General features: G+C 47.3%; 1 protein-coding gene across 1 annotated transcript in view; it reads left to right on the top strand.

The window, feature by feature from the left end:
- Window positions 1–2,298: 2,298 nt before the first annotated feature.
- LOC8029586 overlaps window positions 2,299–27,605 on the top strand; it is a 253,208-nt gene continuing 227,901 nt past the window's right edge. The window contains exon 1 of the mRNA XM_042287347.1: window positions 2,299–2,360. The gene's annotated coding sequence lies outside the window, so the exon portion shown is untranslated. The remainder of the gene's footprint in view (window positions 2,361–27,605) is intronic.

The raw sequence follows: 27,605 nt of genomic DNA, 5'->3' as shown, positions 1-27,605 counted from the left end.
GGTTGTTAGTAAGACGCAGATTTGTAAGAAAATGGCAAGCTTATGTGGCAGACAGTATTGGCATCAGGTTGAGATGAATTACCACTTGACTGAAGTTTCTTTAAAATTATTCAAACAACAAAACATACTTACATTTCGTTAATTTTTACGAATTAATGACCTAAGAAATTAGTCAGGGAATGATGTAGCTTAATGAGTATATGCTGATGGTATAGTCTCTAATCAGTGAATAGAAGGCAACAAGATGTATTTCGTTGTCCACATGAAAGAATAACTAATGGTTAGTGGGATTCAATTATGACAAACGGGATAAGCTTGCCCTGACAACAAGCTGCTGCAATAAAGCAAAAAAAAAAAAAAAAAAGAAACGAAAATTATTGTGAGGAGTTTTTACTTCAGTCATCGACAAAGCTAACTGGCAGACCGTATCGCTTGGCTTATACAAGACAAAAAAAGTTGCATGAGCTCACATGCGTGTCAGTCTAACTCAGTGATCCAATTGGATCTGAAAGCCACTGGTAAAATCAATCATACTTGCCTTCACAATGTTCCCGACGTCATTGACCTATCATTTATACGTACTCAACAGCGCAGTCGCAAGGGCTGTCAATATAGGAGACGCTTTAAAATGTGCGCCATAAAGGTAACTTCATCTCTTCTATCATAAAAAAAAATAATAAACAGAACAAAACAAGTTAAGGCTACGCGCTCTCTTTTTGAAAATTTAAAGATTTTCAAATAATATTAAAAAATCACGTCTTTTTTTGCTTTCTAATACGCCACAATGGTTATTATCATTATGTATAAAAGCAGTACGCTAATATTATACGCATAAAGGTTTATTTATTCGCCAAAACTGCATCAATTTTGGTGAAACTGACGCATTCGCGATAAATATCAGGACATTATAACAGCGCGAGCATGGTACCGCCTTTCCTCAATTTAAGAACGTGGACCCATAATGCAACACAAAATAGTGCTAGTATAATCAAGCTAGTCCACACAAAGCAAGAAACGTTAAAATAAAGTGACGTAGTGAGAGTGTGAAACGTATTGTCAAAATCGCCTACTCACTAAACAAGCTTTTTTCCTCGGATCGGAAAGCGACGGTGTATCTTTTCCATTTAATTTTTTAATAAGCTGCAGGGAATTTATTTTTCTAACTGATATCTTATTATGCACCAACTCTAGTTCACGGAGGAATCAACAGTGCAATGTCAGCGCACGAAGAATGCGCACGCACGAGATCGAGAGAGAGAGAGAAAGAGAGAAGGGGCAGGCGGCCTCTCTTGCAAGCGCCGTTTCGTTTTTCGAGAAGAGCGGGCAGCTAACCGATAACTCTCGAATCGATAAAAAATAAAAGAAAAAGAAAAAGGGGTGCCCTGAAGCGTCAGCCACACGAATCGATCTCCGACGCTGGACCAAGCGGCAACGGTCCGGCGTAGCGCGGCTTCCCAAAAGGCAAGAGGCGCACCAACAAATGAAATTCCGAAGGGAAAGAGGGACAATTGACGTGTCCGGCAACGAAAAATCGAGAGTTGGTGTTAAACAAGGGCCGCGCGAGTACAAAAGCATATGTAAAAACTCAAGTAAGACGGAAAAAAAAAGTTGAAACAAACAGACAAAGCAAGCATACGAAACAAACAGCACCTAATTCCCAGTCAGACAAGTTCAACGACCAATGTACTTGTTCCATGTCTACGGTACTCCAGTAACGGCGACATTTTCTCAGTCACTTCGAAGCCAGTGGCGAGAAAGGACCGCGCGGAGGTGAAGAAAAATGAGTACAGCGAGGGTTCGAACTTCCAGAGTCCCGAAAAGCGCCATCATCATCTTTCGCGCATGCGCGCCTGGCCGAAAAGAACACCCCGAGCGGCTGTTGTGGCGGCAGCACCATCTCCCTCCCGAACACCCCGAATAATTCGGTTCCTGGAACACCGGGGGCTGGAACCAACGGGACCAATCACGGGCCACGCTGGCACCCATCTCTACGGCCCGGTTTCGATTCGCCCAGCCAAAAGCAACGAGGCAACCGAGGCCCGGACATGGGCATGAGTCACGGCCAGGGTTGCGGCTCCTGGGCGACATGTGGACAGTGGGCCACGACCCGAGGAAGCTCGGAAGACGCCGGCCCGTGCCCATGGATACCGGCTGAGCGCAGGCCATGAGGCAAGGCGGCGCGGGACGTCCCGTCGAGGAACGCGGGCTGCTCCCACGGCGAGGGACGCGCCGAAGTGGCCGCATGCACGCGGGACACGCACCACACAAGGCGCCCTTCGACGTGCGGTGGTGGCCGAGGTGCCCCGGAGACGTGCTCGCGAGGCGGCTCTTGGCTTTCCAGACGAGACACCCGTGTGCCGGTGAGTTCCGTTGACCCCTCCCTGCGGCGCCTTTGCTCTTCGGAGCAACGTTTGGGCGGCGGGCATGACTGATGCTGTCTGACCTTTCCTGTTTACGAGACGGCGGAGATTTTGTTTTTTAGATGGAAAAGTGTTCGCATTTGTTTCTCAGTTGTGGGTAATGGGGTGCTCCGGTCGATTTCCTGGTATTCGGAGTCTGGCTTCTCCCGCGAAACGGTTGCTCCTGCCAGGTTCTGAAAATGCCACGCTAATTATGCGTGACAGGTGGGGGTTTCGCTCGGCCACTCGGGTTTCCGGCAACGGGTTCAAGCAACGGAAACTGCCTTGGCGGTCATTCCGGCACTTGCAGCCTCCCGCCGTAAGAAGCGCCCGTCCCGCGGAAATGCTTCCGGGCCTCCTTGTCGCCGGAGAAACTCTACTCGGCGCCAATTACTCAGGCTTCGTGCACCTCCTCCAAACGTACTTACCCCGGGCGGCTCGCCACCTCTCCCCATTCATCTTCATGAAACAGTTAGTCACCGGGCCCACCGACAACCAGGGTGGAGCTGCTAGCCCGCCGGCCTCCGGCGAGGAAAACAAAAACACGAGCGTTGCATCACGCAGAACTTGACTTTGCAAGGTGGCAACTTGGCGAGGGGCGACGGCGCCGGTCGTTGCGCGAACGTCCCACAAGCGGATAGACCGCAGTTCGGCGGTCCCGCACAGGCCAAAGAGCGCGGGCGGGCGGGCGGTTAGTTGATAGAACGCTCGAGGACATGCGTGGAAAACCCGTTGCCAGCGCCGGGAGCGGTTCGTTCCGGGAAAAAAGCGAGGCGAGTGCGATCCCTCCGTCACATCACGTAACGCTTTGGCGGGCGCACTTGCCATCGACCAAACGTCCACTCCGTATGCGTCAGCGTGCGCGGACGAGGGCAAGCGCCGAGGTGTTCCCGAAAGTGGCCAGACAAGGTCGGACGACCCTCGCCGGGGGTTTCCCTCGGCGGTCGATGCGCATTCCTGGCCTGGAAATGCCCTGGCGCGCTCGGTTCCTCGTGCATGCCCGCTCGTGGCGGCCGCGTGCTACAGTCGTCTAGTGTTGTGGTCGCGGCGGCACGCTCGGCCGTCGGGGCAAAGACAACGCCTTCCTTTTGTTTTTATATCATAGGAGAATCTTCCGATAACGTGGCGCTCGTGTCGTCGTATTTCCCTAGCACGGACCTCACTGCCGACCTCGCGTGCGTTGCACAGGTGTGGAGTGAGTTCAAGAATCTCCGCAAATACGTCGAGAGATGGGCCTAACGGGTAGTCGCCGCAAATAAGGAACCACGAGTAAGCCGGGTATAGAGCGCATATATCATTAGCGGCGTTTGTGTGGTCTCCTTGCAGCGTGCCTTTAACGAAAGAAGATAACGAAAATGGGCGCTTTCCTTTCTTATCGGGGCAAAGGCAGGGGTAATACAGAATGCGATGCAGCGCCGAGCTCGATGCTCAGCGCTGCAACGCATTCTTAGACTCTTTAAAATACACATAGAAGCAGCAAAACATCAAACATCCCTGGCAAGGTCTGTTCCTGGGGTTTCTCTAACTTTCTTTTGCACGAAAACATTGGCGTCGCGAGTTGTAAAAACGTTATAAAGTTGATAATAAGCTTTCTGACCAACTCAGATCGACGCGGCAAAGTTAACACGCCTAACATATCGCCTGCTTTCTTTCTTTGTTTCTTTTTTTCTGTCGCTTTCTTCTGCTTTCGTCTCTCGGGAATCCCGGAGCTAGCAGTTTTAGCCTCTTTTATGTGCAAAACGTGGCTTTATGTTTGACCACGTAATGTGACCCGCGGAGAGGAAGTAACTCGGATGTCCTCGAGCAAGACGTTCAGCTGGTAGTCGTGTCCAAACAGAAGAGACGAGCGCTGGGTCAGCGTTCCCCTGGGAGTCGGTGTTTCGTTTTTCGTTTCAGACGGGCGAACCAGAAATGATTAGATGCCTACTATGTAACATATTTTGCATTAAAACCTATGCCGAGTGTAAACTCAACAGAATCGAACAGTGTGAACCAATAGGAAGTGCCTACGTAAGAGAGAAAAAACACGTTAGAACTGATACGTAGACAGTTGAGACTTGAATATAAGATACCTCGCCTTCCAATCCACCCTCGCTGTGAATGCCCGCCGGCAACTCTCCACATCTGAACTAGCATCGTGCACGGTCTAACTTCCTTGCCAAGCGCCTGTATGGATGCTTCTTCCAAACAGGCGCCTAATGCATACGAAGGGTGCAGGCTCTGCGTTGACGCAATAACTATACGCAGCTGAAATACCCGGTCACTGCGAGCTGCTCGCGAGCGTGGGAATGATCACGATGGGGCGCCAGGCCCGACCACAAACCGCGACCCACCTGACAGCCACCGCAACCCTCGGCGGTCGTCCACCGAGGTCCGTACCACGGGCAAAGACCCCCGCGCGCACAGTTGTCGAACCGACACTGCGACGCCCGACCGCCAGGGATCTCTCGGCGAGCCGGGGGTCCACTACTGGGAATCCGAAGGACATCCCCCTCCCTCCTTCTCCACAAAAGAAAAATTCGAATGGGCCCCGGAATCGCTTCTCTCTCTCTCTCTCCTTTGTCGCACGCGTGTGTTTGTGCGCCCGTGTCAAGGGGGAGTGTATCGATTCAAAGATCCAGGTGTACCGCCCAATTCCTGGAAGCGGCCAAGACGTGTCGTCGGCGGTATTAGGCCCTCAATAATGGCGCCCTTAACGTCTTCTCAGAAAAAAAGATGCGTCGACCCAGTTTCCGGCGGCACTCTTGTTCTGCCCTGCCCTCGAGTCCCTTCGGTGTGTATTGATTGCTAATGCGCCTGGGAGAGGGGAGGGCACGCTTCATCTCTGCCGGCTGCAGCGGGTCTCGTCCTCGCCGCGAGGTCGGAGAGGCCCACACAAGCCGCGCCGTCCGCTCGCTGTCTGTCGGCGGTGAGCGACCCTTCTGTGTCGAGAGACAAACTTCGCCGACTGCTGAACCGCGGCCGTTCGACGCGACGTCCGCGGCTTGTGACGTTGCCCGGCATGATGTGTGACGAACCACCGCAGTCTCGGTAGCCAAAAGTGCTGCGAAATAATGGGAACTCGAGCACTCATTTACGCGCTGATTATCGCACATGTCAGCTTTCGGGGGAAAATAATAAGAAGGCAAATGCAACGGTGGCTCGTGAGGTTTTTGATGGTATCAAAAGAGTGTATTGGCTACCTATTTCACCGAAGTATTACAGCGCAAACAACGTCTAAAACAAGTTTTTGAAGCTTCGAGTTACCTATACTTGGTTTTAGCTTAGGTCCAGATGCAGCCAACGCAACGACCGAACGCGACCAATCAAGCGGCGTCAAAAGCTCGAGTCACTAGGCCTTTTCTGTTTCTAATTCGTTCAGCGGTGACAGAACACGTAAAGAAACACGACGAACACCATGATAGTGCGCTTTTGACGCTGTCGGATTTGTCCGATCAGCCCGAAGCAGTCGTCTGCGCCTGGACTTAAACTGAAAAGAAGCACAGTGAAGTTTGTGTCAAGGAACAAAGCTGAGTTTAAAATGCTATGCAATGTCGCACATACACTCGAGCAGAGATGGCAGTAATGACATTACTGTAATGAAATTACAGTAATTATATTACTTATTGTGGTAATGAGTAATGTAATGAATTTCTTCTCCAGGTTGGTAATTTAGTAATGTAATAAATTACTTTCAGACAGTGATTTAGACAAACATTACTCCTTACTTTTGAAATTACTCTTGTCCCAGATTAGAAAGTTCGTATGCAAGCTTCCAAAAAGAAGAAAAAAAAATCATTTGCATGGTGAAATGTTGGGAAAGAGACATCAGAGAACATAAACGACGGCCACCTGAGCTCAAGGCGTCCGTACGAAGAACTGCACAGACTCACAAATGCGGGCTGGAAAGGCGAAGGAGAAAAGCTTGCGCGCAAAGACATCGCTGGAAGGCCACGGCTTACGAACTCCAGGCAAGACAGATTTACGGCGTCACGTTATCACGACGATACTGAACTTCGTTCATCCCTATTCTGACAGTGCGGCGGGAGCTGCGAGCTAACCAGAACCAGTCAAACACCTCCAATTAATCACCTGACTCGTCCGTTTCTATGCGCGTGGGTATGAGTCGTACCGCGGCAAAAGATAGACGTGCGACTGTTCCAACGAGCACGCAGTTTCCACCGCACTGTCAGCTTAGGGATGAACGGCTTATAGGCTATAAGGAGAAGGGAACATCACCAGTGAGCTCAACACATTTTAAAACCTGAAAGGACAGGACAAGCCGATCCCCAGCCTTGTACTTTCGTCAAGCAAGGCCAAACCGTAAGCTTCGACCATTGTGAAGAACAAACGACCGGTATAAATAGTTAATTCCTAATGAGAACGTTTCGTGCGTCCTCGAGCAAAGCAGGTGCCGCTCGCGGTATGCCTCGCTGCTTTCGCTTGGGAAGTTTATTCTGGAATAAGCCTACGAGCAGATATCGCCACCCGTTAATTGGGTAAGTACACAATTTAGGAAGCTCGCGCCATTCCTTTCCTCAGCTGGCGACGCTTCTGCTTAGCAACTATCCAGCCCCTTTGTGTAACAATGCGCAAAAACTCGGGCTCTTCGGGTGTTTGGGAGCAATACTCCTTAAGAGGAATAACCGAGAATACGTCAACTAGTGCGCTTGGGACGATAGGATCATACTGCGTCCGAGGTGGAAGGAAAACGTTTCACGTGACGACTTTTCGTAGAACGAGCTCCCATGGCCCGACTTAACATACTGATACGAACTATAACTTCGTCTAAATCAGGAAGACGGAAGCAAATCACCCTTTTAGTAAGGACCTTCACCGTTGAATGAACAGCGAAACCGGTGAGTCGACTCTTTTTGAGTCGCATCTAAAAAAAGTTTTTCATGATCTTTAACACTTATGTCGTCGGCGCCATCTAAACGACTATTCAATATGGTTGGTTGACTTTGAGGCGCATAAGGCTGTTGCGGTGTAAACAGGAAGTTCTGAGTTTCGGTACATATACGGTAAATAAAATGAGCATAAATTGCTGCCTGAAGGTATTCAAAAGTAATTTCAAAGTAATTTCATTACTTTTGGAAAGTAATTGCAATGTAATGTCATTACTTTTAGTCTGCGGTAATTTGTAATGTAATGTAATTACATTTTTGCAGTTTTCAGAAAGTAATCAGCAATGTAATTTAATTACTTTTTAAAAGCAATTTTGCCATCTCTGTACTCGAGTCAACTTCTTATATATTCGTTCCTGAGTGTATACGCGTCTATAGGCTGGCAAAAAAGGGGCTCTGGCCACCATCACTTGCGTTTTGGTATCTGCCAAAGTGGATAGCTCTTTCCAGGCTAGCACTGATTTTGTACTCAGGGCTGTGATTTGCAATTGTCCCTCGCAGGCTGTATCCAGTGTTCCCAAATAAAAATAAAAAATAAAAATAATCATCCAAAGCCAAGCTTTCGTGCCCGTGCCTCCAAGTACGCTGAGCAGAACCCTGAGAAAACGGACCTTTTTCAATTCCCCACCAAGCAACATTGTCGATAGTCATTTCTTGGACACAGGGCTGACGCAGCACTCGCTTTTGGTACGAGCTGAGCCGGGTTTCCGATACGTGCTCAGAGTAAGTGAACAAACTATGGACGACTCAAATAATTGGCGCAGCGAAGGTGCCCACTTTTAAAAGGGGTTGCGCGACTTCATGCACACACGCGCATTTGTTTGAGGGGTGACATCTCAGACATTTTTTTTTCCCGCCGAATTTTGTTTTTCATGTCTTTTGGACTGCGCGGATACCGCTGTGATGCGGCTGGAACGCGTAGCCTTTGTTAAGGCTTAGACGCCATTTTACCGCATAAGTCACGCACTGAGTGCGCCAGCGCGTACGCGCTGGTTCACTCCGTGCAACAAAGGATGTCTCCCTCCAGGGCCTCGTCTTATCTTCGGCGGAGCTCTTCAGTGGTCAAGGACTGCGTGTGCCGTTCGGGTGACGTTTTTCTGGCAAGCGCCGGAAATAGATCACTTTCATACATGCCTGAACGCAGCAATGTGCGTGTTGCATCTTGGGAACATGTTGGCCAAGGAACGGAGTGGCAATGTTTAGGTTTCGATCTCCTCGGGTGCCAAACATTCATTTCTGTAGTTTTGTTTTTGTTTTTTGTTTTTTTTTTCGTGGTCGCCTTGGGCGTTGCTGCTGTTACCAGAGGCACCATGTTCGAAAGCCGAACTCTCTCGGTTACATTCATTTTGCTGCGTCAACCCGTTTCTTAAGTGTTTATTGCATCACTCGAGAAAAGTACATTTTTGGCGCGTCTGTTATTGTCCCCGACGGCACAGCATGGCGAGGACGAACGCAGAAACACAGTTGAAAAGCCAATCATAAATAAACTAGTTTCCATGCAGATAACCATATTGAAACAAAGAGGGCGCTAGCTCGCGTCGTACCAATTAACTTCGTGTCTCGCATCCAAACGTCTTTGCGAAATAACATGAGCGCAACTTCACAAACAATCCGTTCTTGAGAAAGCCACGACGAGGCAGTTACGCGAAGAGTATCGCACCGTTTGTAATAATTTGAATAACTTGATTATGATGTAATCGCGAGAGTAATTTTATTACGTTTGAAAATAACCAAATTACTCGTAAGTGTTACTATTTTCCACTCCATTTTCCCAATGGCGTCCAATGCTTACGCAAGCTTCCAAGGAATCACCAAACCAGTGCTCTGACAGGAGGTTGATTTACCGGAAATATGTGGATTAAGAACATACGCAGGTTATAGTTGCCCGATTCTAATCCAATAATGGACAGTAGGAAACACCTGTTGTCAACCCGGCAGAAAACAAAAACCGTTGTCTGAAAGATCTAAAGTAATCGAGAGAAAAAAATAATAATGGTTAACTTTCTCGAGTAACTGCCAATTACTTTTCTTCCAAAGTAATCGAGTAATCTAACCGAATATTTGTTAACCGATATTCATTGTAATTGTAATTAATAACTTTTCCCAGTAACATGTGAAAGACTGTGTGCAATCCCGTGATATATGCGTTTTTATTTTTTGTTCTGTTTTTTTGTCTCCTCGGGTAAAAGTTTGTCAATTATCGTGACTCAGTCTCCTCTACACTGTTTTACTCGAAGAAAGTCCGACCGGAGCCAATGCAACAGTCAATCATCGAGGTGCTCCTCGTCTTTGCGGATTTGCTATCACCGACTAAAACAAATCACCCACAGCGCAGGATCACGGCGCATTCACTGCGCGTGATTTTTTTCAGTCAGTATGGCACGAAGGCGACGAACGCTGTGAGAAAGCACTTTTTGTGTGCTCGGCTTGCTTGGCTCCCGATGATTGTAACGTCGGCTGCGGTTAGAACGGACTATCGTTGCGATACTATTTTCGCGTATATTTGTTTTATGCATTTATTAATTACAGCGGACTCATTCGAGTCCAATCAGGAGTATACATTATAAGACACACAAGGCAAAAAAAAAAAATCAACATTAGGAACAGCGATACAACGAGGCGTTAAGGAGATGGTCTTCCGAATCGAGGAGCAACTTTTTGGTGACTCTCTCCTCGATTCGGAAGACCATCATCTCCTTAAAAATATCTTTTCGAATATATTTCTCTCGAGTGCCTTCTTTTTATCCCAGGTGCTGTTCCTATATATATGCACCAATACTCGTTTCGCCTCAAGACGAAAAGGAAGTTTTGCGCATTGTTCGTACGCCGAGCGAAGTAGTTCTTAGAAGATTTGGTTGTCGGAGGAAGAAACAATGCTTTTTGGCGTTCGAAATGTATACGCCTTGATATGTCAAATCTAAAACATCACCTACATATATCTTAATTCTTTACCTAGCGGGGGAATTTAGTATTGCTCGACGAGGAACCGCTCTTTTTTTTTTTTTTTACTACGGTTCTTGCGGTGAAAAGGAGTATTCGCGCATTGTTTGTTTTGCAACCAACTCAGTGGCGCCATCTGTTGGGTAACCCCGGCACACTTCCGGTTAACGTATATTTTCTCATGTTTTACTCATATTTCTTTTATCATAAGAGTGTATAAAATCTGCCAGGGCTGTAAGTGGCAATATCCAGAAGATAGCGTGTATATTTGATTTCACAAATACTGCGGAACTTGCCGTCTGCATTTGCACACCGGTGCCACCACGTTTTAACTCACGCGAGAATGAGCGAATAGAAGAGATAACGTTCATTGGTTACAAAATATTTTCACGAGGGTGTAGCTCGCAAATTCGCAATAAATGTCTTGAATATTGAGCTATAAAGAGTAATTATTGGCAACTTATTTCATGCATTTGTTGCCCCCCCCCCCCCCCCCCACACACACACACGTACACAAAACAAAAATCATTATATACGCGAATCTGCTCATTTTTTTCCATCATTAAGTCGAGTGTTCGCTCTCGTCAATAGAAATATGTAATGAGAGTGATTAATTTGAGTTAAGTCATTCTATATCATGTACAGAAACTTTAACCCCTTTTCCTGAGCGCCTAGCTTCAAGCGTTTCAAGGCCTAGTAAACTAGTTATTTCAGTGAAGTTTCAGGCAAGGGGTTTACAAGGTTTTGGATGACAAAGACTACGCACAATGGTCTCTAACGAAGTTTACACCTCCAAAAAAGACGTTTCAACCACAATTCTATCTCTCCTTTTTTTGTTTTATGATTGTCTTCAGGTAAAAACAACTTTTTTTTCGACCATACGCGGAAACTCTAATCGCAGGAACGCCAGACGTGCGTCTGACACACATCTATCGTTCGGCGTTCCTGCGTTTTTCACTACTTTTTTCTTTTCTGTTACAAAAAAAAATCTATACCAATAAAAACACTGATCCGTAACACCGCATCAGGACACCCCAACAATGAAACCCGCTTTTTCAGCGCACTTCTGACCTCAAGTAGAAAGTTGTGTAGAAGCAAGCAGGTCACGTGGAGTGTTTGGACTGCGCGTGACTTGGACTGAGCTTTGAGTGGCACGTGCAGTCAACACACTTGAAAGAACGGGGCCAAGAGAACGGGCCTTGCTGGCCTCTGTATCGTCGACCGCTGCCCTCGAGCAAGACAGGTAGGATACGTGAGTTCTGTTTTTCCCTGACTCGTGGTTCCTTCACGCGAAAAAAAACAACAGAAAAGGCTCGGGCGACACACGCGAGTATGGTGCTCAATCTTACTATTGCGAGCAGGGCCATAGCCATGTCTCTCCTCCTGTGAGAAAACAAACGCAATAAATATCTTTCGCTAAATGACCGAAGCACCAAGGATCATGCTACGTGTGTAGTTACACGCACTGCAAGTGCTGGAGTCTGCAGCAGTAGCTGTTCTAAAGCAATGGCATCTTGCACGTTCGTTCCTCAACGCCTTATTTCGGTTATTTACTTAAAATCTCTTATAGTGGGATTGCGATCGTGTGCGGCGCGTAGTCTTACATTCCTAGCATTCTCGTTGGTGCTTGGGTAAGTTAGCGATAGGTCTACGCGCCGAGAATTGCAGAGAGAGGGGACGTCAGAACGCTGAGCTCTGATTGGAAGGATTAGTGGGGAGACCTCAAGCTAGCTGCCTTTGTCTCTGCTGACCTCCGCGAACGCTTTAGAACGCGGAACGCCGGCGTCCGGCATTTGGCTTTCGCATTCGAACGCGTTTTTTTTTTTTTTAGTTTTTAACTTAACAAATCATGGATTTCTAGAATGCCATGTTTACGCTGATCCGCGATAGTGGCCAAAGCTCGGGGTTTCCTTGCTCGCTGTGATGGCGTACGGCGAGCACGATGGTTCCGGCAATTCACCACGCAGCGCAGGCAACCGCAACAGAGTTGCGCACTTGATCGCAGCGCACGTAATCATACGTACTCTGCGAACGCTGCACAGCAAATACAGCGGTCATACGTTCTTGGTCAGAACAATGCACAAGGTTCATGTGCGTGGCGAATGTTTTTCCCGTTTTTCGAAAATACCAACTTGCACGGGCTGGGCTGTGGAATTTGCATGTTGTGCCGTAGATTGGCACACATTAGGCTGGAATGTAATATTCTATTGAATTATATCAAATTGTGTTGCGTTATATATTGTATTACATTTCACTGTATACTATTAAAGCAATATTCCTTAAAATCAAGCGTTTTACAAACGCACGATTATTTGGCATACTTTTTCTGTGTGACCAATAACGTTCGATCTTATTTTATGTTGGGGAAGAATACAACTCACTCTAAGGGTTGAACGTATTCTATATGCAAGCAACTGCACTATCATTAACCACCAGTCGAGGCACCAGTTACTATAGCCCCGCAAGGTCAATGTATTTCTTTTTGCAGAATAAAGTCAGCGCGGGAATTTCCGTCTGTTTAGGGTCAGCGAAGTCTCCCATTGTGCCTTTTTTTTTTTCAATTTAAATCGAGATTTTCAAGTGCTTTGAAAGTTGCCAGTGAGGCCTTCCAACTCATTAACTAAAGTACTACCAAACGCGTTCAATCATTCCACAAAGCAACGTCCAACGGCCCCAAATGCTTTGAAGAAGAAGAAAATAGATGGTGCTATGGAGAATTTGGCAGCCTTGAAATGACGCCGGCTACTCCAACAAATGCTTTAAAATAGGCGAGAGAAAAAAAAAAAACCTGTGCGCATAGTGACCAATGGGGACAACTAACTGTGATAGCGCGACACACGAAAGCGGAAAGTTTTCGCCTCATTGGCCAAAAGAGACGGCAAGAGTCGGAGAGCTTGTGGGTGAGACACAAAGGAGCGCGCGGTTGCTTCGCCCCCAAAAGGCCCCTCTCTGAATGCTACATAGAATAATCCTACAGGAAATGGCGCCCGGGCCGATATGGGGGACACGCCGTGGTGGCAGAGCTGAAACATGTAACGATTTCTTCCAGGTGCTCCTTCTTCGACCTTCGCGCGTTGTGGGATTTGCAGGGACAGAACACGATTGTTGTCCCGTTTCATATCACTAATGCCAATCATGTTATCGACAGTGCCTCATGCGCGTTAAAAGGGTGATGCAACAATTCTAGAACTTTCAGTCATAACATTAAAAAAAAACTAAACATTGGATTTTTTTTCTTCTTTCTTTTTTTCACACAATGGCAGTCGCAGAAAAATTCGAGGTAAGCGGGCAGCGTTCACCCCCTACACTCGCAACCAAACAAGCGGCCAAATGATATGGAGGGGAACGCGACAGAACAGCACACGACGAAACAGCACGCGACAAAACAGCACGGTCAAAACAGCACGCGTCAAAACAGCACAGCGTCAAAACCGCACGGGGACAAAACAGTAGGCGTCAAAATAGCACGCGACAAAACAGCACAGCGTCAACGGCACAGCGACAGAAGAGCACGTGCCAAAACAGCACGGCGTCAAAACAGCACAGCGACAAAACAGCACTCATGTAGCAACTTCGAGCGCGCTCTTCACCCTTCTCTGCGCGAATTGTTTCGAACCTCGTTAACCCTTTCATTTATTGTCTCTAAGTTATAAAGGAATTTATTGCCTATTTCATTGCTAAGTCAGTGTCCGGACTGGCTGCTGTGTTAGATAGAAAGAAACGAAGTTAGCAGTAGTTACTACTACTTAACTACACTGATCTCTGAAGAGATTGGGTAGTTAGAGGTGATATCTTCGCGTCGATGTTGGGCGCGTTGTGTGGTCTTTTTTTCTTTTTTTTTTTTTTTTTTTTTTTAGAACCAACAAAAGATGAAAAGTTATTGGGAAAAAGAAATCCATAAGTTCAAGTTATGAACCGTCTGGTTTGCGGCGGTCCGATGAGGTTCCGTAGTACTCGTCATTACGTAGTTACCACCATAAACGTAGAACGTCCCCCCAAAAAAAGCGGGAGATGCGCCGATCACAGATGCATTGATACAACCGGGAAGATAAGGTAACTTTAATGTCGAGCTAATCCAAGGGGTACCATGGGCAACGATTCTGCGGGGTTCATTCGCCGTGAATAAAATGTACCGGAAACACGCGACTGCAGCTTGCAGGCGAGAAGTTGTTTTGTGTTAGATTCACAGATTATGGCCGACGAAGGCTTCGATCGAGTGGAAACCGGTGAAGCAGAAACATGCCACAGCCTCAATGCCATTGCCATACAGCATGGGCTAAGCACACCGTTGCCGCACACACTTTTTTTTAACAACTAACAGCAGATTGCCGTGCGATTTGATTCATTTATTGTAGACGGCATGACCAGCAAACTTGAGCGCCAATATTAGCAGAACTGCTCGAGAAATAGCCAGAATACGCAACAGCGGGGGCTTCGGTACTGCCCAGGGAGCCTTCACGTGCGCATCGAGTATCAGCGACGTGCGCGACCAAAAACCTTCGCTGCGGTCGGCTTTCCACAATTGGCCAAACTACGGACATAAGAGCCTTGTCATACTGTCAACTTCAACGGTGTTAGTTTCAGAATGAGATGGCTTCTAGCTTCCGGTGTGCTTTTTCAAAACACCATCGAACTTGTCGTCACAACTGATGGTAAGTAGCAAAGGTAACAACTTGTGGACGTCACAGCGAGGCAAATCTTAGTCGTGACGTCACGGATGAAAACCAAAAGGGGACGCCACCGAAACCTCTCGGCGCTAATACTTCCCACTCCCAACTTTCTCCCATGAGAACGAATTCGACAAATTGGCCGTCGACCACATGACCTTCGAGGAATTGGCCTAGACCCTCCATTCCTTTACAGTGACTACTTTGAGACATGCATTTTTTAACTCCATCACTATATTTAGGGTTCAGCGTTTTCCGCTTAAACCAATAAAACCGGTAAAAGTACGTCGAAATTTTTTTTTAAAAATTCGGTTTTAACCTAAAAAGGTCAGTATTTTCGAGGGCGTTTGGAGAGGTGGGTCGGGGAATGTGCTTTATTACTGACCGTATGACCACTTCCTTCCGCAGTTTTTAGCCTGACTCCGAGATCGGTTCAACTTTCAACAAAAGTTGAACCGACGCAATGGGCTTCAGGACGAAATGTGGGTTTTTCCCCTGAGAGGGATTTGTGTGTCAAATTCTTTGTTCAAAAAAGAGAGTTTAATCGTGAAGTGAACAATAAAAATAAAAAGCATCCGTAAATGCCGCACATTTTTAACACCCCTAGCTTCCGTCTACTAGAGGAGGGCATAAATACGATTGATTTATTGTCGTTTCTTGAACTGCGTGCATTAACCACCTCTCGCAGTCGTGAAAATGGGGGAAAGACGCACTGAGTACAATGCTTGCAAATTTCTGGATTTTGGTATTTGCCTCTCCGACCGAAGTGGTAGTAAAGCTCATGTTCGTCCTGTGTGCAAATACGAGCCCACGACGATAATGTCAGATCACGGTAGGGCCCCAGTGCGTCTTGCAGAACAAGTCGCGTCGGCTGCCACAAACAGCAGCAAACAAGAAATCCAGCACCTGGATTACTCACTATTCATTTTAAACAAACGCCTTTAAATATTGCATTTTCTTCAGCATACTGGTTTTCATCAATAAACCGAAAAGAAGTGAAAGGTTTATGAGTCTACCAAATATACTCAGCAATAAACCGAAAACTTCTGTTTGAAATAAAAACCGAAAAGTGTACGCCGAATTTCAAAATAATTAAAACCGAAAGCGCCGAACCCTAGATCTGTTGTCTATGTCCTGTTTTGACGCTGTGCTGTTCTGACGCTGTGCTGTTTTGACGCCGTGCTGTTTTGGCACGTGCTCTTCTGTCGCTGTGCCGTTTTGACGCTGTGCTGTTTCGTCCCGTGCTATTTTGACGCGTGCTGTTTTGTCGTCGTGCTGTTTTGACGCTGTGCGTTTTTGGCGCGTGCTGTCTTGACCGTGCTGTTTTGTCGCGTGCTATTTTGTCGTGTGCTGTTCTGTCATGGTGCCGATCGGTAGTCGAATATATGCCGCCGATGTTTATCATTGCCACGCGCAGGGGTTGACCAGGGTTGGCAAAGCACGGGGCACACGCTGAGTTCCACACATTGTTGAAGTTTCACCACTCCCGTCATTGCAGCCATTGGACACGAGCCACTCTCCGATTGCTTGTCGAGGCACTGATTGTGACGAACCCACATCGAACGCTCACACACTTCTCGTGCCCACTGTATGAGCCACATTTAGAGGGCCACTGACAACACCAACATCAAAACTTTTTTTTTTTGTTACCGACTGAGAATGATTCCCAGGGATCGCCCTAAGGATATCAAACTTAAAAACTGCGTATTTGCAGAAAAAAAAATGTTTTTCAGAAAGCTTGATTGAAAACGTTTTCCGAACCTAGGACGTAGTTGGCGAAGAGGTGCTCTCCTTGCCTTTTTGGATGACTCCAAACAGGAAGTGTCGTTTATCTCTCTCTGTTTCCCTCTCGTTGTTCATTGGAACGCGCACGTGCTACCTTGCCAACCGCGAGAGTATTTCCTGAGACTTTTCTTTGCGTGCAGACGACGCGACACTTTTCAGTTCCTCTTTTTTTTCTTTTTTTAGCAGTGTTAGTCGGTCTAACACGATTTTTATATAGGTAAGGAGGAAAACTACGTGTAGCATACCTTGGTGAGTGACGTGAGGGGCAATATCGCAAAGGCGCTGCGTGAAGTTCTGCCCCAATACTGCCAAATCTAAAAGTGCCGTGCTATCGGCACTTTTAGTTGGGAGTCGCATTCCGACATCTACTGAAATGTGCCCTCGCAGTCGGCCCCGTGGCGAACCGTCCTTTGTGTCCATCGCTCGCCGCGACCTTCGACGAGGCTAATCCTTTAAAAGTCGACAACGGCGGAGGAAGCGGCTGGGGTCTCTGAAGAAAGAACCCAAGGGTAACCACGTTATCCCCCAGAGTACGTCACTTGAAAGACGACGTGAAGAGTTGAGAGGCACTTCGAACTTCGATTTTTTTTTTTAAATAAAACCTAGCGCTCGCAAGAAAATACGGGTTTCTGTTCTTCGTTCCATAGGTGACACCGATTAATTTGCGCAGTTAATTGGCCAAAGTCCGAAAATTGTTGCACCGCCCCTTTAAGTATCGTGACCACAGGGATCCCAAAGTTTGATGACAAAATTCTGGAGATCACATTGTTGACAACGCCAACAATGCGAATCCAAACTTTGTCACCGAGTTTTGGTAAAGAGAGACTGAAGAAAACGACCGCTTTTATCCTTGGAATTACGTGGCGATAAAGAAGCTTCTTGGTCAGTGTCGTTCCTTGCGAGTACGTAATTGGGTCCCCGTATTGCGTCAGTACACTCTTGCAAGGTGAGAAACATTCCTCCCCAATATCGTTGCATGACCCCTTTAAGACAGGTGCATACATTTGTGTTGGTTGCTCTGGACGCAACCACCACAGGAGCAACCGCGACTCAAGATTTCTTTCACGAAGCTACTTTTTTGCATTGCTTGGCACGTTGTTTATACCAAACAATATCCCCGTGACTCTGTCGTTGCTTTTGTTTTCATCGCTTTGAACGCTAGCAACGCAACTGCCTGAACCAGGCTTTAAATGGATTGTCCGGTCAAATTTCGTATTCAAGGAAACATTGAGACCTTATTGTCAGTGGGTGTAAGAACATCTTCAACGGCAAATTTAAATTTAGTGTGCTTCTCTGAACGAGTAAAGGCTGAACTCCATGGAGCGAATTATGCGACGAATAACTGACGAATGTAGCCCGACGGCACGCTCGCTTCGCGCGCGACGTAGCAGGCACTGTGCTGATTCCACGCGTGGGCAAAAGCCGCCGGAAAAAAATCGTCGATTTTTCGCAGCATATTCGTCCCATTGAGTTCAGCCTTGATTGTATTTTAAACCAAGCGTGCATAAACCACGGTTCCCTCTTCCACCTTCAGAGCAGCAGAGGCTGTGACGTAACATAATGCAAAGAACGCACCGATCTGAGGCGCCCTTCGAAATGTGTCCTCCATGTGAGCGCTATACGACGTGGTTTACTACCCTTGCTCCGCTAGAAATATTTTTGTGAATGAAAGGGGACTCTTGTTGTGCGGTTGTGACGCTCCACACTTCTCCGCTAGATTTACAGTGGCGACTAAAATGAAACGTTGCGGTGCGTCGGGAGCACTGTGGTTCCACGGAGGGATGAGGCATAGGTTCTGACAACTGCTAGCCTGGTGTGACGCCATATCAGACATGATAGCGCAGCCATTGATACTTGCAAAATTTGACATGGAGTTTCGTGTCGGTCATTGATAAAACGAAATTGGGGTGTCATTTAATAGAATTAAAATGGCCTATGTTAATCATTAGGCTCCTGCCAGGTAACCATCACAAGATCCTAAGAACTTCCGGTTTTCCCCGGACAGTCCCTTTAAAGGCGTGCGGAAACGAAATCACGTAGTCGCGAGCTTTCTACCTCTCGTTTCAAAATCGGCCAGCGAGAAGCGCAATGCGTACCGCGCTCGTGACGTCAAGGGACTCTGCACGGCCAGAGATGCTGTAGTTGCGAGGATTGCCGCTTGGTGGCGTCCCCGCGTGACAATCTCGCCCAGAAGTAATATCCAAGGGCTGTACGCCCTATGGCCTATTCTACTCGAGATTCAATCGGCATGGCTCATGTGGTGAAAAGCAGAACTACGCTATGTTTTACACTTACTTGGAGCAAAACGATTGCTCCGCACGCGAGGCCGAAGCCACGAAAGGCGCCAATGCAGCGCTCGCGCACTGGAATCAACTGCTATACTTCGTCTAACCTTAGCATGGACTATTGTTAGCCGCGAATGCTAAAAGCGCGAGCTAGTTGCTTTGGATGAAGCTTGGCCGTCTGCACGAGCGCTCAAGTAGCGAGTGCTCAAGTCAAGGCAATCAATGATAGCCGCTCGCGCTTGCACAGCCTTCGCAGTTAGTCCATGCTAAGGTAAAACGAAGAAAGCTTGTACTCTCTACCTTTGCCCGTGCTATGTGCCGTCAGTGTGGATGCTTTGTCTCCACCCGCATTGTGGACAGATGAAATCACCACGTGCTTCCTAGAGAACCATGAGTAAACAAGAGCGCGATTCCCCTAATTTCAATCTGGGTCTCGAGGCCAATACATGCATAGCTTGCCCATAACGTCATTCAAGGCCGTTCCGGTATTTTATGTGCCATGAGTGTTCGGTTCACCGTGTTTGTTTCGCACCGCAGAAGTATTAACTCGAGGTAACCAGCAAGTAGAAAAAACCGTCTGTACCAAGCAATGGCGAAACCAGCCAGCTATATATCTCTATAAGGTATTCACTTGGTGCCATATTTGAGAGCGTTATACACAGCGTATCCGGAGCAAAGGGGTGGGGGGAGTGCTACGCAGTAATAGCCGGACACCCGTAGATTTTCAGAAATTATAACACGTTTAAAATAAACGCTCGTAACTAACTCAGACTTGACGTCCGTTTCTAAGCCTTTTCGCCCATACTGTTGGCGGTGGCCTACCTTGTGTCAGTGGGCCAGCCAAAAATGCACCGGGTCGAGGATGCATCAGTTGCGCGCTGGTATGAGGTTATGCGAAAAAGGTCTATAGACCTTTTTAGTTTACTCTCATCCCGATCCGCCTGGATCGGGATGAGAGTAAACTCGTCGTTATATTCGATATAAGCGACGAAAAAACAATAAAACGTTTCATCCGGTGAAGAGCAAAAAAATAAAGGAGAGGCGAAACGAGAGTAGGTAACAGTTACGCTTATATCCTAACTATTCTATTCGCGTGGTGACGGCAAAACTATGTTTTCACCCGTACTGCAAGCATACCTCGGCAAACCTCACTCATGAGGGCCCTCACTCACCCTCACTCACCCTCATCTTCACAGGTGAGGTGAGGGTGAGTGAGTTTCTGAACCAGGAAAATTCATGATTATGAGGGTGAGTGAGGGCCGTGAGGGCTGTGAGGGCCGTGAGGGCCATGAGGGCCGTGAGGGCCATGAGGGCCGTGAGGGCCATGAGTGCGTGAGGGCGGTGAGTGGCGTGAGGGCCATGAGTGCGTGAGTGGTGTGAGGGTGGTGAGGGGTGTGAGGGCCATGAGTGCGTGAGGACAGTGAGTGGCATGAGAGGCGTGAGGGCCGTGAGGGCGGTGAGTGCGTGAGGCCCCTTCAGATCGAGCATCGTTCTCAGCAATTTTGGTGTTAATGGCGGGTTGTTCTCTAGCTTTCCCGAGATCGACACGAATTGCTGAGATCGGGTCCGGCTCGAAATAAGCAAGCAATTCGGAGCAATTCGAATACGTTTGAAGCGGCTGCATCCAATCAGGGGCGCAACATTTTCACGTGATACCTCGTGCCGGTGATGATGACACCGAAAGACTTGGTTCTGGTTTGAAATCGATCGTTTTTTGGAAATAAACTGTTTCAGAAAGGTGCATTAGTATTCTTAACGAGATTTAAATGCATAAAGACACGTTTATAATGCGTAATTGTGTCTAAATAGTGCAAGAAAAATGTGAGGGCCGCAAGGGCGGTGAGGGGCGTGAGGGCGGTGAGTGGCGTGAGGGCGGTGAGTGGCGTGAGGGCGGTGAGTGGCGTGAGGGCGGTGATTGGCGGTGAGGGCGGTGAGTGGCGTGAGGGCTATGAGTGCGTGAGGGCCGTGAGGGCCGTGAGGGCGGTGAGGGCGGTGAGGGCCGTGAGGGCGGTGAGTGGCGTGAGGGCCATGAGTGAGTGAGGGGCGTGAGGGCGGTGAGTGCGTGAGGGCCCTGAGGTTCAGTGAGGGTGAGTGAAGGGCTGAAGGTGAGTGTGACTGTGAGGGTGAGGGTGAGCGAGGGGCTGAAGGTGAGTGTAGCTGTGAGGGTGACGGTGAGTGAGGGGTTTAGGTCAGTGCGGCTGTGAGGGTGAGGGTGAGTGAGGGCGACCTAAAATGCCGACCTCTGACTGCAAGTGACAACATTCAAGATGGCGGCGCCCACACTTCCAAAAATCTGTCCATGCATCAATGCGCAAGTTGCATTATGGGACCGCATTGGCCATGGAGAAGAGTGGCATGGTTTTGATTTCGATGGGCCCCGTTGACGAGGGCTTCTCAGCACTGAATGAAAATAAAGTCAGCGCTCGCGTGCATTGCACCCATTCATCTTTGTGACAGCTTTCGCTGAAACAGGAACCTCTAGCAGCGATGAGGACCTGCCTAGACTTTGCGAGGAGTAGAAGTGAGGCCTGCCGGCGTCCCATACCTTTCTGGCGGACTAGTTACACCACTCCAGAGTGCAAGCATTACCCTCCGGGTCACGGATCATTTAATAATAATAATAATAATAATAATATTTATTTGCATACAAAACTCTGATTCTGGGTGGTGCGCACGGCTGTGCAGAAAGGTTAAAACATGTACGCGAGTGCGCCTGCCAGCCCGCCACCCAGGATTTGAAAAAAAAAAAAAAACACGCACACGCACACATATACCAAATTTGTACACAGGGCCGCAACCCAAAATGTTTTAAAAGAAAAATGAGGGTGAAATGTAGAGTGTAAGTTGACTCCCTCGTATACATTTAAGAACACACACACAAACACACACTAAACACACTACACTACACCACTGTTATGACGCCTGCTGCTGTAGGTGCTTTGAAAACAAGCGACACATCGACACAGATTCAGTACGGTCCTGGGGAAGCGGCGAACGTATCCTGAGCGGGGCCGAGATGAAGTCCCCGATTCCGGCTAAGATCGGCGAGGAACTGTGGTGTTTGGTACGCGCTCGAATAAGTTCAGGCTGTCCCGATCTCTTGTTAATCCTTGGGATGGTCGCAAGGTACGTCCCTTTGAGCGAGCCGTCGAGGAGTCGGCAGGTAAGGCCCACCCTGGCGACTCTTTTCCGATGAGCCAGGGAATGCCATTTGAGATTCTTAAGCCGACTGTCGTAGGGCACGCAGGGTTGTGTTGGCGAGTAAAGTATGTCCGAGTAGCACGCCGCTGCACGCTTTCCAGGCTTTCAACCAAATTAGTTTGACGTGGGCACCACACCGCACTACAGTACTCGAGATGCGGAAGAACGAGCGCGGTGTATAGAACACGGAAGGTGGTAGGACCGCGCGATTTGGAAAATCGTTTCACGAATCCCGAAAGACGCCGGGCCTTGGCAAGAGCATTGGCAACGTGCAGAGAGAATGTTAAGTTAGTGGTGAACGTCACACCCAGAATTGGTAATGATGTGACCGATGTAAGAGGTATTGCAGACACGGTATACAAAGGGGCTCCTGAGCTGCGGCTGTGACTTTCCCGCATGACTGCACACTTGGATGGGTTAAGAAGAAGGCAGTTTGAGTCGGACCACTGCTGCACTATAGACAGGTTCCGCTGAAGGTTGGGACAGCTTGCGTGAGGTGTAGTTCGTGCAAGCAGAGTGATGTCGTTAGCATATTGGACTATCTGCGTGTCGATAGATTGGGAAAGATCGGTGGTGTACGTGGAGAACAGAGTAGGGCCAAGGACGGATCCCTGAGGTACCCCTGATGAGACGGCGAAGCTCTCGGAACGGGATCCTTGGAAGAGGACCTGGTGTGTGCGGCCAGTAAGGAACCGTGCTAACCACCGAAGCAGAGGACCGCGGACACCTGCCCTTCCTAGCTTCTGAAGGAGTATAGCATGGTTCAGCGTGTCAAACGCATTCCTAAAACCTAGTTGCACCATATCAGTCAAAATACCACGGTGAAGGTTGTCACTGACGTAGTGCATGATTGTCGCCAGTGCTGTTTCACAGCTCCTGTTCTTTCCGAAGCCGTGCTGTGCGGGAGAAAGGACGTTGTTTTCCTCGTAGAATTTAAGCAGCTTACTGTTCATCATGCGCTCAAACGTCCGACACAGTATAGACGTGATGGACACTGGGCGGTAGTTGCATGCAGAGAATGTTGATTTTCCTCTGCCCTTGTGAATGGGGGAGATGAATGCTCGCTTCCATGTGTCCGGAACAAAAGCATTGTCCGCAAATGATTGCAGCATGTTCAGCAGGGGATGCGAGATGAAAGGCTAAAGCAGCTTGAAGGAAAGTGGGAGCAAGGTGGTCAGGTCCGACGGAGCGTGATGACTTGAGGCGTTCGATGGCACTTTGTGGATCGTGAGGAGAAAACTGAATGGTGGAGAGTGCAGTGGTGGGGCAGATGGTGCTTGCTTCCACTTCATCAATAAGCGTGTCTACATCGAGGTCACCTGAGTGGCTACCGTAGACCGACGAGAACTGTGTGGCAAAGAGCCTAAGACATTGAGACGATGGAAAAGGATTATAATCCCAATACAATTCTTGTTCTTCCTTTTTTTTACCTGCGCACAAACTCTGGTGTGTTAGAAGCCCCAAAAAACGTGCCCCAACATTATATCCGTATTGATAGGCAACACCATAAATTTAAGGAGGGTTACATATTCGAAAATGCATACATTGTATTTGTTTGGTCATGACGGTATGTCGTGAATTGAGGATGGTAAATCAAAACCGATTCACTGGCCAGAAGTTACCCAAGATGCTTTGCTTCCATTTTGCAAGATGTTTATTAAGAAATTTGTTGTACAATATCACAATGAAAAGAAGTGATTGAAGTTGTTTTGATGTTAGCCTTTACTCTGTGAGTTCCACATCTGTTTAGTTTTTAGCACCCGTGCCTGCTACCGGAGGTTTTATACGCCTCCTGTGCTGAAGCTTTGAACAAACTGTGGCGCTCTCATTTTGCCTAGTACAAGCTCACATTATTGGGCCTAGCACCACTTGTGGCACCTTCGCTGAGCTTTTTTTTTCTTTTCTTCTTCTGTGTAGGGCAAAAGAACGGAAAGCACATTTCCACTGCCGAAACCGGCTAGATTCAACGGCTGTATAACACGAGAGTGCACGACACTAGAGCGCCGACTGGAAAGTGCGCGACAGGAGAGCGCCACGACAGCAGAGCGCCGCGACATGAGAGCACGTGTCATTAGAGCGTACGTCACGAGAGTGCATGCGCGCGCCTTGGGAATGATCGATAGTAGGGTCTCATGGAAGCCAAGAAAATTTCCAAACGCATGTTTAATATACAGGAGTACAGAGCAATGGAGGAAAACTCCTTGGTGTAATGCTCACTGCAAAACCGGCTGATGAGGAGAAAGCTCTCCGCTTTTTTGAGAGAAGCAGAGAAGGACACTCGCACAACATTGGAACGTGCTAGAATTCAAAATGTTCGTCCTATTAAATTAACGGCAAAACATCACGATGTTGACAGAACTATGCGGTGCAGGCTACCGTAAAGCACAGCAACCTACACAATCGGTCAAGATAGTTACTGCTTTACTGTTCATGTGACAACTAATTTAAAGATCATTTTAAGATGTGTGCGCCTTGAGAATGATAGACATTGGGGTCTTCAAACACACAGTTTCATAGAACTGAAATTTTGAGACAAAAAAGAGTTGCATTTCGAACACTTAAGGTCCATTAATTGGCTGAGCACACAGACCCGCGGGAAGAATAAAAAATACAATTTTCGCAAACTTGAAATGAAGAAGCAAGACACAGGAGTTTTGGAGATATAGTTGTTTATTGATTACCGTTCCATAATATAAAAAGAAACATCCAAGGACTGAATGACTGTGAAACACAGCGGAGGTAGTCTAGCATGCACATTTGGTCGTATCCTTCAACTAGCTCGCTCAGATCCTTCGCTACGTGAACGTTATGGGCCTTGCTGCTTCTTTGAGGCTCTTCCCGAAGTACATCCGCCAGCAACTGGACTGCACTGGAGCGGACGGTGACGAGCCCACCGCTCTCGCAGGTCTTACATCATTATCATGTTTACTTCAGGGAAACGTCGGGAACACGTCGAATTTGGAACGCGCTAGAAATGAATCCTTTCGTTCCTATGATTAATGACGAAATATGAAGCTTCACTCCCATATTGTGCAGTGCTGGCTTTCGCGTAACAGTTAATTCGGTGTATAACAACCTAGTTACTACAAAAGGGGACTTGGGGAAAGGCACCTTAATGGCTGCAGCTGTTATTCAGCGCTCTCGGGACGCGCGCTCTAATGACACGCGCTCTCGTGTCGCGGCGCTCTCCTGTCGTACGCTCTGCTGTCGTGGCGCTCTGCCGTCGTGCGCTTTCGTGTCGCGGCGCTCTCCTAGCACCCTCACCGATTAAATGCCGTCAATCGAAAGTGCCAGATTCATGCTACCACCGCTAGGGTACGCGTCATTTATCTCGGGGTGGCGACTTCAAGATATCTCACGTCCCAACGCTTTTTTTTTTTTCTACGTTGGAACACGTAAAAGGGCGTCTATTGGCTCAGGCTCTTAGCGTCTTAAGGCCACGGTCCCACTAGGTACTTTTTGGCAGGTCATTACTCATCTCCTTATAAATACTGTTTTGTGGGATTGATGTCATTCGAAAGGTAATGCAATCCTCTTTCATTTGATATTATGTATGTGTTGGATTTTACTGTTCATGCGCGTTTGTAGCGTTGCGAATATGATGGCGCGGACCCTCACTTGCTCCGCTAGTTCATGTTTTATGCACGATCCATTAACGATAACACGGTTCCAATATAGCAGTTTTGTTAAGATGATGTCGGAGCAAAATGTAACGTTACACTTTTTTGGTATTTGCACTACTTTGTTTTTTTCATCCCTCCAAATATTGCCCTAAAATTGACATTCTTCAGCACAAATATGTTTTTATTGACAACTGCTAGGGCAATGAAATTAGCTACAGATGTAGTGCTTATAGTTGGTAATATGCAGAAAAAAATTTAATGTTGTGTAAAAAATTTTTTGTTTAGATATTTTATATCAAACGTAGCACTTTTTTGTGCTTTGAGTCATCGTACTTCAAATGCCCCTGAGGAAATATTTAAACTATGATAAAATATTTTATAACATTTAGAGCTACAACGGCTGCCCAAGAGCTGGACGATGGCTTTTTTTCATTTTCAAAGTCATAACGCTCCAGGAGCCCTTCAAACTTACCTGTTTCTGACGCATATCTTTTTGGACATCAAACAGATTTATTGGCATCTAATAACATTTATTGTTTGGAATAGACATACATTGCGATGTATTAAATTTTCACAATGATCTTGCGTTGGTTTCATAATAGGTGTAGAGCTTAGCTAATTTTAAAAACAATTAAAAACTGTTTGGGTGTTTTGTTGCGCTACCTGGCGGATGGCAGACAAAGTGCTGATTTCTAGTGTTCGAAAAATTTCCGAAGGCGGCGTTGGCGTCTGTATCATCATCAATCGCCGTGTCTTTTTACCTTCACATTTAAAAAATATATTGGAAGATTTACTATCGATAAATGAATGGTTTAAGTACTGGGTCAGGTTAATAAATCTAAGACAAATAATTACACACGCGTAGCGTGATATAATGTGTTAATTATTCGATATGATTGAAATCAATAAACAATAATGACGAAGAGGAAAATAATACACCCGAGTTCACCTCATGCCTAGAGTCACTGAATGAGCTATAAAGTATCGGCACTCCGTTCCCCAAAATTGTTTTGGGCGCCGCCATTTTGGGTCCTGTTCAGTGCAAACGCAACTGCCGATCGTCATGATCCAAAAGCACGACTTCCTCAGCATTAGATGCGGTGCTAGGAAGCTGATGCAATATTGCAATGCTCTGTCGCGGGTAGTTTAAACATTTGTGGGGGACGGAAAAGCGTTTCCTGTGATTTTAAATAAAGCTTCAGGTAACTGGCAACCATGATTTTAAGCCACAATATGGCCAAGTGTCGTTACTCTGAACCGTAGCTAATTTACTGGCACAAGCGGGAACAATGAAGAAACAGGTGTCAAAAGGTAGTGGCTTGTGGAATCCACGGGGCTTACGTCTTGGCCCCTCCAGGTATTAGAAGCCTCTTGAACAAGAGCATGAATAGTGTCATTAAATAAGCTACGCGTCAGAGTAGCGACACTTGGCCATATTGTGGCTTAAAATCATGGTTGCCAGTTATTTGAAGCTTTATCTGAAATCACAAGAAACGCTTTTCCGTCTTCCACTTTAAACAGTGTGCGACAAAGCGAAGCAACATTACATGAGCTTCCTAACACCGAATCTAATGCTGAGGATGTCGCACTTTTGAATCATGACGATCGGCTGTTGCGCCTGCTCTGCACAAGAGGAGGAAGCGGCCAGGTATGAGAAACGCGGGTTTTATGTGCGACCGTTCTAACCGTCTCAAAAGAGAGAACGCGCGAGCTTGCGCTGGTTTAAAAAAAAGGCATCCAAAGAAAAGAGGCGGCACGCTGTGCTCTTTGTTATTATGCGTCTAATTGCAAATTGTTGTTTGTATGTTTATACAGCCGG

The sequence above is a fragment of the Ixodes scapularis genome, unplaced genomic scaffold, assembly GCF_016920785.2.
Source record: "Ixodes scapularis isolate PalLabHiFi unplaced genomic scaffold, ASM1692078v2 PGA_scaffold9__187_contigs__length_104089568, whole genome shotgun sequence".
Taxonomy (NCBI): Eukaryota; Metazoa; Arthropoda; class Arachnida; order Ixodida; family Ixodidae; genus Ixodes; species Ixodes scapularis.
This window is presented reverse-complemented; position numbering and strand designations above follow the sequence as displayed.